This window comes from Peromyscus californicus, unplaced genomic scaffold, assembly GCF_007827085.1.
Source record: "Peromyscus californicus insignis strain IS unplaced genomic scaffold, ASM782708v3 Scaffold_24__1_contigs__length_46423439, whole genome shotgun sequence".
NCBI lineage: Eukaryota > Metazoa > Chordata > Mammalia > Rodentia > Cricetidae > Peromyscus > Peromyscus californicus.
The window spans coordinates 20,547,565-20,559,072 of NW_026294535.1; positions in this window are offsets into that span (position 1 = coordinate 20,547,565).

The window sequence follows — 11,508 nt, forward strand, 5'->3', positions numbered from 1 at the left end:
ATTAGTCATGCATTTTGTAAAAGGACTTTCCTTTTGGACAACTGTGTTTTATGCCCTTGCTATAACTTGACTCCTGCTTTTGGTGCATTCAATTCTGTTGCCATATTCCTGCAAACCCAGATCTGTTAGTCTCTATATCATAGACTCTCTACTCAGTTAATCTTTTCTTACATTATTTAATACCATCATCCTTTTAATCTTTGTCTTGTCTGGCTCTGATGTCAAGTGGAAATGGACATAAGTATGATACATACTGAAGTGCTTAAGAGATTCAAGCAAGTAGCCTGTCTCATTTAAGACAAAGGGAAGTATTCGCACTTGGTTAGATTTTTTCTCCGCAATGGGAAAACTTATGGGAGTATTGAGGATAACCCTCATACATTTTAGTGATCATCTTTCAGTGTTATTATCATATGGGAGCTCCCTCATATTCTGATAAAAGCAACTGAGATACTGCTTCAATAAGGATTTCCTTGATTTTAGATGCATTACAATGTGATGGCTGCATAACCTTCAGTGATTTCAGTTTTTCAATAATGTCCCCCTATAATATAGAATATTAAACTTAATTAAATACAATTCTGCGAAATAAATGAAGGCTATAGTACTTTATAAGTTATTTTTCTGTGAGATCTATATTAATATTCTTTTTAACGGCTATTACTGCACTTCTTTTTTAATTTTCTGCTAAATTTTGTTAAATATTTATCCATTTTATTTATCCTTTCACAAAATAATATTTAGTATTTATTTTTCCCACTAACTTTCTATTGCATTAACTGCAATTCTTAATGCTCTTATTTCTTTCTTTCTTGATATTTTGCTTTAAACTACTGTTGGCTCTCTAGTTTCTATAGGCGACCCTTAGAACTTTAATTCGGGTAGTTTTCTTTTTTTCTAAAATAAGCATCATATCTATGAGTATCTAACAGACCATGATTATAGCAGTTTTCAGCCAATTTTTCATTTCTTTATCATTCTGATACTTTTCATCAAAAACAATTCAGTTACTGTAACACGAAATTGAAAATATTCATTAGAAATGATTTTGTGAAATTCAAAAATATGTGTAAATTAAGCAACATGCCATTAAAATCAATGAATGAAAAAGGAAATCAAAAGAAAAACTAGAGACATGGAGTTAAAATTTTTAAATTAGCACACAGAAACTTATGCAGAGATAAAATCAGTCCTAAGAACAAAGAACAATATACTGTTTCAAAGGACATAAAAACGTCAACCCAACATTACACCAGAAAATCTTGTAAAATAAAAGAGAAAAAGTAGCCTAAATGTTAATACAATGAAGAAAAAAACAGAACAGATACAACAAGATATTAAAAAAAACAACTATGATAAAGAAAACAATTCAAAAGATGATAAAAAATAGTTTGTAGAGTTATGTATCAACAAACCAGATAATCTAGAAGAAATAAGCAAATCCCTACATATATACTACCTTGGAAGAAGAGATCATGAAATGTAGAACAGGTACTCAGACCAATAATGGGTAGTAAGAATGAATCAATTAAAAAAAAAAAAGTTCCCATTAAAGAAAATTCCAGAGCTTGGTGGCTGCAGTGAAGAATTCTAAAAATACTTAAGGAAGAAATTGAGGCAAAAGAAATATTTCTAAACTCAGTTTATGAGACCAGCATTACCCTGATAACAAGTCTTCACAAGGACACTTATATATACTAAAGAAAGTTAAAGGCCAGTATTCCTGTAGGTACAGATCAAAATGAACCAACCAAAGAAAACAAAACAATCCATTATAAAAGAGATTTATTCTCAGAATGCCAACATGGCATGAATTCTCCCGTGTAGAGCAACTACAACTGGGGTTACTTACACTGCCCCCCTTAACAGCCATACCACTATTACACCACAGTGCATGTCTTACCCAGCAGGCTCACATTATAGTTCATAGAGTTCACAGCTGTAGTAGGGCACCCAAGTCTTTACCCCAGCAGCTTGTATAGCAATGTCTAGCACCATGATAGCCACCAACATGGAAGGATATAGTAACCCATTTTCATCTTAATTTTATTACTTCTTGAATTAAAGATATATGGTGTCTAAAAGAGCGTGGATTTATTAGCCAATCTTGGAAAATAACTAAGTGGGGTGGTAAGAGCCTCTGTTCTTTCTGAGACCTCTGAGACTTCTCTGAGCAAAGCCTCCTATAGAGATGTCTTACATTAGACACTGGAGTGTTTGATTTATGACTTCATTGTGAAACTATGTTTGAACCCAGGAATGGCTTATTCTGGCGGCAGATTTTGACACTGTACACATAAAAAAAAATAAAGACAGTTTTGTAGGCATGAAAAATTCAAAAGTTGGTCTTTCTTTTAAATTTTGTTTTGTTTTAGAGGGAAGGTGGCATGGGCAGAGGGCAGAAGCAAGGGGATGGAGAGACACGTGTAATTAGGATGACTAGGATGGATGATGTGAAATCTAAAGAGAATCAATAAAAGTTGAAAAAGAAAAACAAAGAAAAATTCAAGTTGCTGATTCATGAAAGCGTCCACCAAGGTTTCAAAGGAAAGACTGGGAGACCAGGTAATATACAATGGGATTGTATTTCCTATAAATAGCCATTACAGAGCCGTTAGAGAAGTTGAAGGAATAAACCCTAACTGCAGTGAAAATTCCAGCATGTTATAAATGTGAACAACTTGGTATCCCTGCAAGGAAAGCTGTAAGTAATAAAGTTAGCTGACCCATGAGAATGGCCCTGAAGGCTACAGCTAGTAAGTCCATAGAGGTGATATTGCTCAAACCCTTTCCCACATACATTATACTACTCTGTGTCCTAGAAGTGGGATATGAAAACAGAGTACTTAATGTTAGCTCTGGTGCATTTCAGTCTCATTTTGACCAAATCCTCTTATTCCTTTGGAAAAGGGAATGTACACCCTGAGCCACTGTATACTCATGGTATGTAATCTCATTTCCTCCTAACCTTTAAAGACCAGCTTACATTTCAGTGTTTGTTGTGAGTCTCTGAGGAAATAGTGAGCTTGAACATTTGATTAAACCTTGAAGACAAGATTTAGGACTCCCTGGACAGACTAAATGCTTGGTGTATTCAGCGTAAGATGGACGAAAAACTTTGAAGACCAGGAACCTAGTACAGTAGTTTGGAATCAGAGTGTTCCACAAGGCCCATATGTGGAAGGCTTGCTCACAATTCTGTGGCACTATTGGAAGATGGTAGAATATTTACAAAATGGACCTAGTTGATGGCCATAAGTTCATGATCATGCCTAATCTCATCTAATCTCAGAACCTAAGCAGAGTCAAAGCTGGTTAGTATTTGGATGGGAGCAAGTAGAACTTGGGAGAAGAAGGTTGGGTCATATATGTATTTTCATTAAAAAGGACACTTACAGCCTCCTTATGTTCTCACCACTCTCCCTGGAAACAACTAGGAAAGCAGCTTCCTCTTACACACACACACACACACACACACACACACACACACACACACACACAGAGAGAGAGAGAGAGAGAGAAAGAGAGAGAGAGAGAGAGAGAGAGAGAGAGAGAGAGAGAGAGAAAGAGAGAGAGAGAGAAAGCATCTGTCATGATATACTGTATCCAAAGCAAGAGAGACAAGCAGCCATGGGTTAAATCCTCTTAAACCATAATAAAGTTTTTCCTTTATTAAGTTGATCTATTTAAGTATTTTTTCACATGGTTAGAAGCTAAGATAGTTATTGTGAAGAACTCAGGTAGACATTGTGACAAGTTTCAGTTTCACATCAGGTGAAACTGCATTTACAACATGACAGCAGTTCTCCAGAGGGTCCTTTACATATGACAGCAGTTCTGAAGCTTCCTCATGTTGTGACCCTTTGATAACATTCCTCATGCTGTGGCAACCCCCAACCATAAAATTATTCCGTTGCTACTTCAGAACTGTATTTTTTTGTTTGTTTGTTTATTCGAGACAGGGTTTCTCTGTGTAGCTTTGGCGCCTTTCTTAGAACTCACTCTGTAGCCCAGACTGGCCTCGAACTCACAGAGATCCACCTACCTCTGCCTCCCAAGTGCTGGGATTAAAGGCGTGCACCACCACTGCCAGGCAGGAACTTTAATTTTTCTAACTGCTATGAATTGTAATGTAAATATCTGATAGTAGGATCTCTGAAATGTAACTTCTGTGTAAAAGTCATTCAACTGCTCATGGGGGGTCACAACCCACACTTTGAGAACTCCTGCAATATGACTTTGAGCACAAAATAGAAACTGCAGTCTTCTTAGCTTAATGGTGAAAATGATACACTATTTCTAGCTACATAGCTATGTATCTATCTATGTATCTATGATCTATTTGTCTATCTCTATATCTATCTATCATCTATCTATCTATCTATCTATCTATCTATCTATCTATCTATTTATTTTGGTTTCTACTCATGAACAAGGTACCCAGCCTAACTTACTTTGATCCATTAGAAATGTCACTGTGGCCGGGCGGTGGTGGCACATGCCTTTAATCCCAGCACTTGGGAGGCAGAGGCAGGTGGATCTCTGTGAGTTCGAGGCCAGCCTGGCCTCCAAAGCGAGTTCCAGGAAAGGCACAAAGCTACACAGAGAAACCCTGTCTCGAAAAACCAAAAAAAAAAAAAAAAAAAGAAATGTCACTGTGAACTACTCTGTACTCAAAAACAGGGCAATCAGCTTAACCAATTGTATGTATGAACATGAAAGAATCAGTATTTTCTCTCAGTGACCATCAACATGAAGCACCTTTATTCATTACAGTAATCTTGTTTTCACATCTGCGACCATTATTTTAGATTCTAATTTTTTTTACAACTCTTAGGTGCAATGAAACGTTTTGTTTCTACATTGAAATCGAACCCACTGGATCCTTTGTACAATATAGTTCCACTGTTTTAAATAGAAATCTATCACTGACCTCATGAAATAAGTTTAATATCAGGAAACCTAGGATGTCTTCTTTACCCCCCTCATTATCTACAGAGAGCAGGCTCCACCACTGCCAGGTGAAGCTGTAGATTTTTTTTAACCTATCCTAGTTTCATTGTTTTATAGGTTTAGTCTCAAAAAGTAGGTATTCAAATTTATATTTGTGGTCACTGCTGTCCCAATCTCAGAACCCTACAACTACACAAAACTTAATGCTCATGTCATAGGATCCCACCTTGTATCATTAATCTGCACTCATAAAGGTGTATACCCTACCTATCAAGGTTTCCAGAATGTATCCTTATTTACACACCTAAAGTTTTTTTTTTTTTTTTTCAATTGAGCCATAGCAATAACAGTACAAAGTTTGGTTTGACTTATGGTTGGATTTAAATAACATTAAAAACTCTGCTATCTGGTAGGCAGTTTTACTTAGTGAAAAAATGATGATATTGAGGCTCAGAGGGAAGGTATGGACTTGGGGGTCTGCAGTCTTAGGAGGAGTCTAGATTTAGATTTTAACTACTTGTTTTTAATTCCAGAAGACAAAGGAATCGAAGATAACTCACTTTTTTGTGAATAAAAGTAATATATTGCTCCACTAGAGAATGCAGTTTCAAGGTTATTGGTGTTTGATGAGCATATTATTTGGTCCCATCGTAAGAATGACATATGCAGGATGGCTAAACCACCCAAAATTTATATTCTTACCATTTTGGACGCTAGTAATTCCTAACAATAGCACCTAAAATTTCAGTTTCTCATTATGACTTTCTTCCTAAGTTATAGGGACATTGCTATTGTGTATTCCTACTATATAAACTTGCATCTAAGTCTTAAGTGGTGAGAGAAGTTGGGCATCTCTTTCTTTTTCAGTGGAGACAGGAACCTTATCTGCTTGAAGGCCCATTCCTGTAATTGCTTTCACCTTAATTATTTAATTAATGGCCCTGTCTCCAAAAATCATATTGAGGATTAAATTTTCACTATATGACTTTAGACTGAGGCACAGTCTAGTCCATAATAATTATTGTTAGGGCTTTGGTAGACACAAGACTAGTATGGTTCCACAGCACAAGGGGAAAAAATTGCACAGTGTTGACTTGAGACCACATGCATAGAATGCACTTTATAAAACAGTTTCCAACTTACTCTATGAGAGTGAAGTATTAATTAATGAACAAAAATTCAGCAGTGGTATATAGGTGATATATTATATAGTTGATAACAGGTATACAATAGCACTCCTCAGTTACATGACTTTCCTCCATCCTCAAAAGATTTCTTTCCCTTCTAATTATCACAAATATATTTTACCGAGAGAGCTCAATTCAAGGAATGATCTTTTATGTAAATCCCCCCCGTGCCTCATTTGACTCACAATTTTGTCAGCTAGCATTATGCCTTTTCTTCTTTGAATAGGAGACTTCAACCTAGTGCTTTCATAATATAGATGCATGATAAGCATTTATTTTGTCAGAGAGCAAATCAATTTCACGGCTTTTTGTCTGATAAACATGAGGCAAATATAAATGGGAAGGAACAATCATCGCAAACCAAATTATGATTCTGGTTGCATTGTTTTAGTACTAGTATGTTAACCACTTATAACATTTGCTCCGATCATTACTATTAAAATCATTAGCATTTTCCTCACATTTCTTCAAATTCAAGCATATCCCACTTTATGTTCCAACTTACATAATGCTTCTCAAAAAAAAAAAAGAGAGATACAAGGCTTTAGTTTTAAGTTAATATTTGAAGCAAACCCATGGGTTTAAAATCAACAGGTGGTAATCTCCTGTAAAAAAGCTTTCAAATGCTCTGAATTGAAAATAAATTCGAATCCTTTTTCTAATCTACAGATAGCAGTGACTGGCATTCTGATTTTCTTCCTGAATCTGATGCAATACCCTGCTATCAATTCTCTGCAACAAACCTCAGCATTATGTACCAGGTATGGTAGTGCGTATATTAATCCCAGAACTCATAGGCTAAGGCAGGAAGATTGTGAGTTCTAGGCCAGCATGTTTGAGGCCATCCTGGATTATGATATTGAGTCTCTGGGTACTGAATTTACCTCTATCAAACAGAACACAGGGCCCAGGCTGTAACTCAGGGGTACAGCGCTTACCTAACATTCGTAAGACCCTAAATTTGATCCCTAACACAGCAAAAGAAAAAAAAAAGTCCCACCAAATAATATCTGAAAACTTATGGAATCTTATTTCTTTGAATATCTATCCCTTATTCATCCAAAAATGAGTTGTGTATCTTAAAATTTGTCTAATGCATTAGAATTTGAATACTTTTCTATTAATAACTGTGTCACATCTCTCTACAAAACATTATTTATTTTACAAAAATAGTTTTAGTGCCTCATAATTTCCTGATGTTTTGCTTTGAAATGAATATTTCAAGAGACTAGTGCCCCAAATCTAAATTTATGAGAAATATTTTTTCTTTTTTTTAAATTTTTAAAATCATTTTACATACCAACCACAGATCCTCCTCCCATTCCTCCTCCCACTTCCCCCCTTTTTTGCCCCACCCCACACCCACCCCTCCTTCCCTCCTCCAAAAGGATAAGTTCTCCCATGGGGGAATAGTTAAGCCTGGTACATTCAGTTGAGTCAGGACCAAGCCCCTCCCCCCTCATCAAGGGTGAGCAATGTGTCTGACCATAGGTAATGGGATCCAGAAAGCTGGCTCATGCACCAGGGATAGATTTTGATCCTATTACCAAAGGCCCCTCAAACTGACCCAGCTACACAACTGTCTCCCATATGCAGAGTCTAGACCAGTCCCATGCAGGTTCCACAGCTATCGGTCTAAAGTTCATGAGTTCCTAGGAGCTTGGTTCAGTTGTGTCTGTAGATTTTTCCCATCATGATCTTGATCTCCCTTGCTCACATAATCCCTCTTCCTTCTCTTCAACTGGACTCCCAAAGCTTATAAATTAATTTATTCGCTTCTGGATTCAGAATTCATAGAAGAAACGTGAATCCTTACTTGGATAAATCCTATTTCTTTTCCAGTCTACAGACTTTAGCTCTATCTATCTATCTATCTACCTACCTACCTACCTACTACATATCTGTTTATTTATTTTTGTATGTCAGTTGACTTCAAGATAGAACTGGCACACCTGTTTAACCTATATAATCTGTTTTGGTTATGTTCTGTGCAGGTCAAATAGTTGAACAAGTGCTCTCATTGCTGGGTCCCATAGTCTTCATTTATACAGTAAAAAGTAGACACAGAGTATCTACATTTCTTAGACAAATTCTAAAATCACCTTTAATTCTAATTTTTTCTTTGTTTTAAGTCATAATCCAGTTACTCAATGGGTCACTTTTAATTCAAATCATATAATAATATAACGATAGTATTGTCTTCTTTGATGACCAACCTTGGACAAAATAAGGTATCAAAAAACATAGGTACCTTGTATAATGAACAGAATAATATTACAATATTATTTACTGTGGATAAATGTATTTTTGAGGCATTTACATATACAAATGCCTTTGAAATTTTTTATTGAAGTACCAGGTTTCCTAGCTTTCAAAACTTTCCCTGAGGTTGAGCAATGTGTAGTAGCAGCCAGCCTTAGATAGATTTGTCACTTTATCTCGTTAAAGTTAATAACAGCTGTGGCTACTTAGTGAAAACATTTGGCCTTTTATTTAGGTCACAAGTATCTGGTCAACACCCAGCCAGTCAGCTATTCAAACACCGGGTTTAATTAATTAAAAGCTATTTTTAATGGAAACACCCATTGAAGCTGGATGACTAATTACATACCCCGGCTATATAAGTCCTACAAAGCTTAGGAGTGTCTTTCTAGTCTTTTATGGAGAATCAAAAGAACATGGCCACAGTAAGGTCTTTTAGCTGAAATGGACACTCTCAGCTTCTGCTCTTTGACCACAGCATTCCAGATTGTTGTTTCTTCCTTGGTGAAAATCTCTCAGGTTATTTCGCAAGCCTTGACACTTATACAGGATTTAAATGGCTTTTGTGGGCAAAGCCATATCCATTCTGGGTTTTAGACACACTTTCTGTAACCATGGGCAACATTAACACAAGAAAGTATTGCAGATGACAGATATTTACTGGGAAACAGCCATAGCGATCATGTACAGACTCTACAATTCAGCTGATCTACTTCCTATCCACAACTCTGGGTGGATTTTTATACATTCTTTCATAGACAGTGCTGTTTTGTCCCCTGCCACTTTATCTGCCACATCCCAATTGCCTGAAGATCCACACACTGATTTTTAGAACATCCATCTGACAGGCTCTAATTATTTTTGATCTTTTCTCTCTTGTCCAAACAAAAGGTTACATATTTTATTATTTTTTTCCTCTTAATTGAAAATAGTGTTTTCAGGAAGTCAGATACACGAATGGATTTTAACAAGTTATCTAGTGTGTTATTTCTTCATAGATTACCATGTAAGTGATGTCAAATTGGCTCACAGTCACTTGTGTGTAATCCCAGACTTAGAATTTCAGGTCTGCTGTTCTTTTTAACACAGGCCCCAGGGAAAACTGGCTCATACCAACACAGATGCTTCTGATAAAAAATACCAGTAAGCCAATTTAATTGTTAAAATGTGAAGAGGAAATGACTAGTATGAAGATTATAAAACATCTACATAAAATATTTTTTAAAGAAAAACCACCCCTTAAACTGTCATTTCATAGGGACTTAGAAAACATTATTATTCCTTTCTTCATTTTCCAGAGCAGAAAACCTAGGCTCTGACTAGTTGCCAATTATATACACTCACTAAAAGGAAACATCAGAGCTGTAACACAGAGTTCAGTGTAGTTAGAACATAGAAACTTGAATTTCTATGCCACTCAGTCATGCATTCTATAGTTAAGAAAACTCAGTAACAACAACCCACAATACCAAGCTACAGAGCTAATTCTGTAAGAGTTTAAAAAGATTTAAGCTGATAAGGAGCATAATAGTCATTCATGTTTAATTATTATGCATATTTAAGGTACATAACAGATGAGGAACATGTATGTAAAGTATTTGTTATAATGAAAAGAACTAGTAAATATACCATTTTTACATGATAAGAAAATAATGACATCATTTGTACTAGTGGAAGATTTTTGGAAACAGATGTATTTTCCTATGGCAAGAACAATTATTAAGCAAAAGGAATTTAATGCTTGGTTGACGTGGCCTGCATGTTGTACATTAGCTCTCTGGACTTTATCACCTTATATATTTGCTGCTTTGGATTCTTTGTCTTGCATCTCCCAAATCCCTCCCTGTCTCCTGACACTGGTACAGAGAGAAGTATTTTCAAAAGATTAGCTTTCTAATGTGCTGGAGGAGGAAGATAATTGAGGTGTTGATATAAATGGCTCAGAGTATGTGCCAAGGCTCTATACTCCATTGTATGCATGCAAAGAGCAGTTCAAATTGTCTTGAAATTTACTTGTCAGCGAGGGAATGGTACTTCATAATATCAATAGAGCTTAAAAATGAACTGTACCAACAACTGGCATATATATTTCTTATTTGTAGCCTATAAAAGTAGGGCTTTTCTGTCAGAGTGTTTTAACACTTTTCACCTTTTGGTACCAATTGAATCACAGATTAAATAGTATTCATCTATTAGGGGAAATATTCATTTTGTCTTTATCAGGTTCAGTGTCATCTATGTTGATTTTCAAATGCCAATGTAAACATGAGGGTCAGATATTAGTTACTTCCATATGAGTGTGGACAAGTACCCATCGTAACAACTTCTGAGACTGAAGATTGATTTGGGTTCAGGGTTCAGAGAAAGTTCAGTTCATCCTAGTGGAGTGGAAGGCAAAGCATCAGGAACACAGATGGTGCAGGTTCACACCACAGTCAGGAACCCAGGAGCAGAACACACGTGGAAATGAGGGGTGGATATAACCTTTAAAGGCTTCCTCTAGTGACTTATCTTTACCAGAACAACCCGCCTTCTAAAGATTCTAAAGCAGGTTCCAATCATAACACAGGAAGTATGCACTTTCTATTCGGGCTCAACTTTGTACTCACAGAAAGAAAGGACATACTAGCCACCACCTACCATCAAAATTATTTGGATTGCTCCTGAATAAAAATAGTTTATAGCTTATCTATTTTGTCTTAAAATTTAGCATCATTTTCATCCTACTCAGTAAATAGTATAAGAATGCATTGTTCCAGACACTCAGATAATCTCAATAAACTCAACACTATGAATAATTACTTACTGTTAGACAAGCATTCCATTATATCATTGGAAGGACAAGGAGTCATTACGTGCCTCATTTTCAATTTGGGGATAATTATAGGGAAAATAAAGTATTTATGTTAAAACCACCTGTCAAAATTTCATATACATTATTTGATTTACTTTGCAAAATGAATGGCAGTGAGCATTAGCCTTTTTCAGAAACATTATGTTGTTGGGAAAACTTTTGATAATAAATTTGATTTCAATGTTGAATATTTTGAAGGTTATTCTTGTATAAAGCTAAGTTAATTTGTAAAGCTACACATCCATTTATACT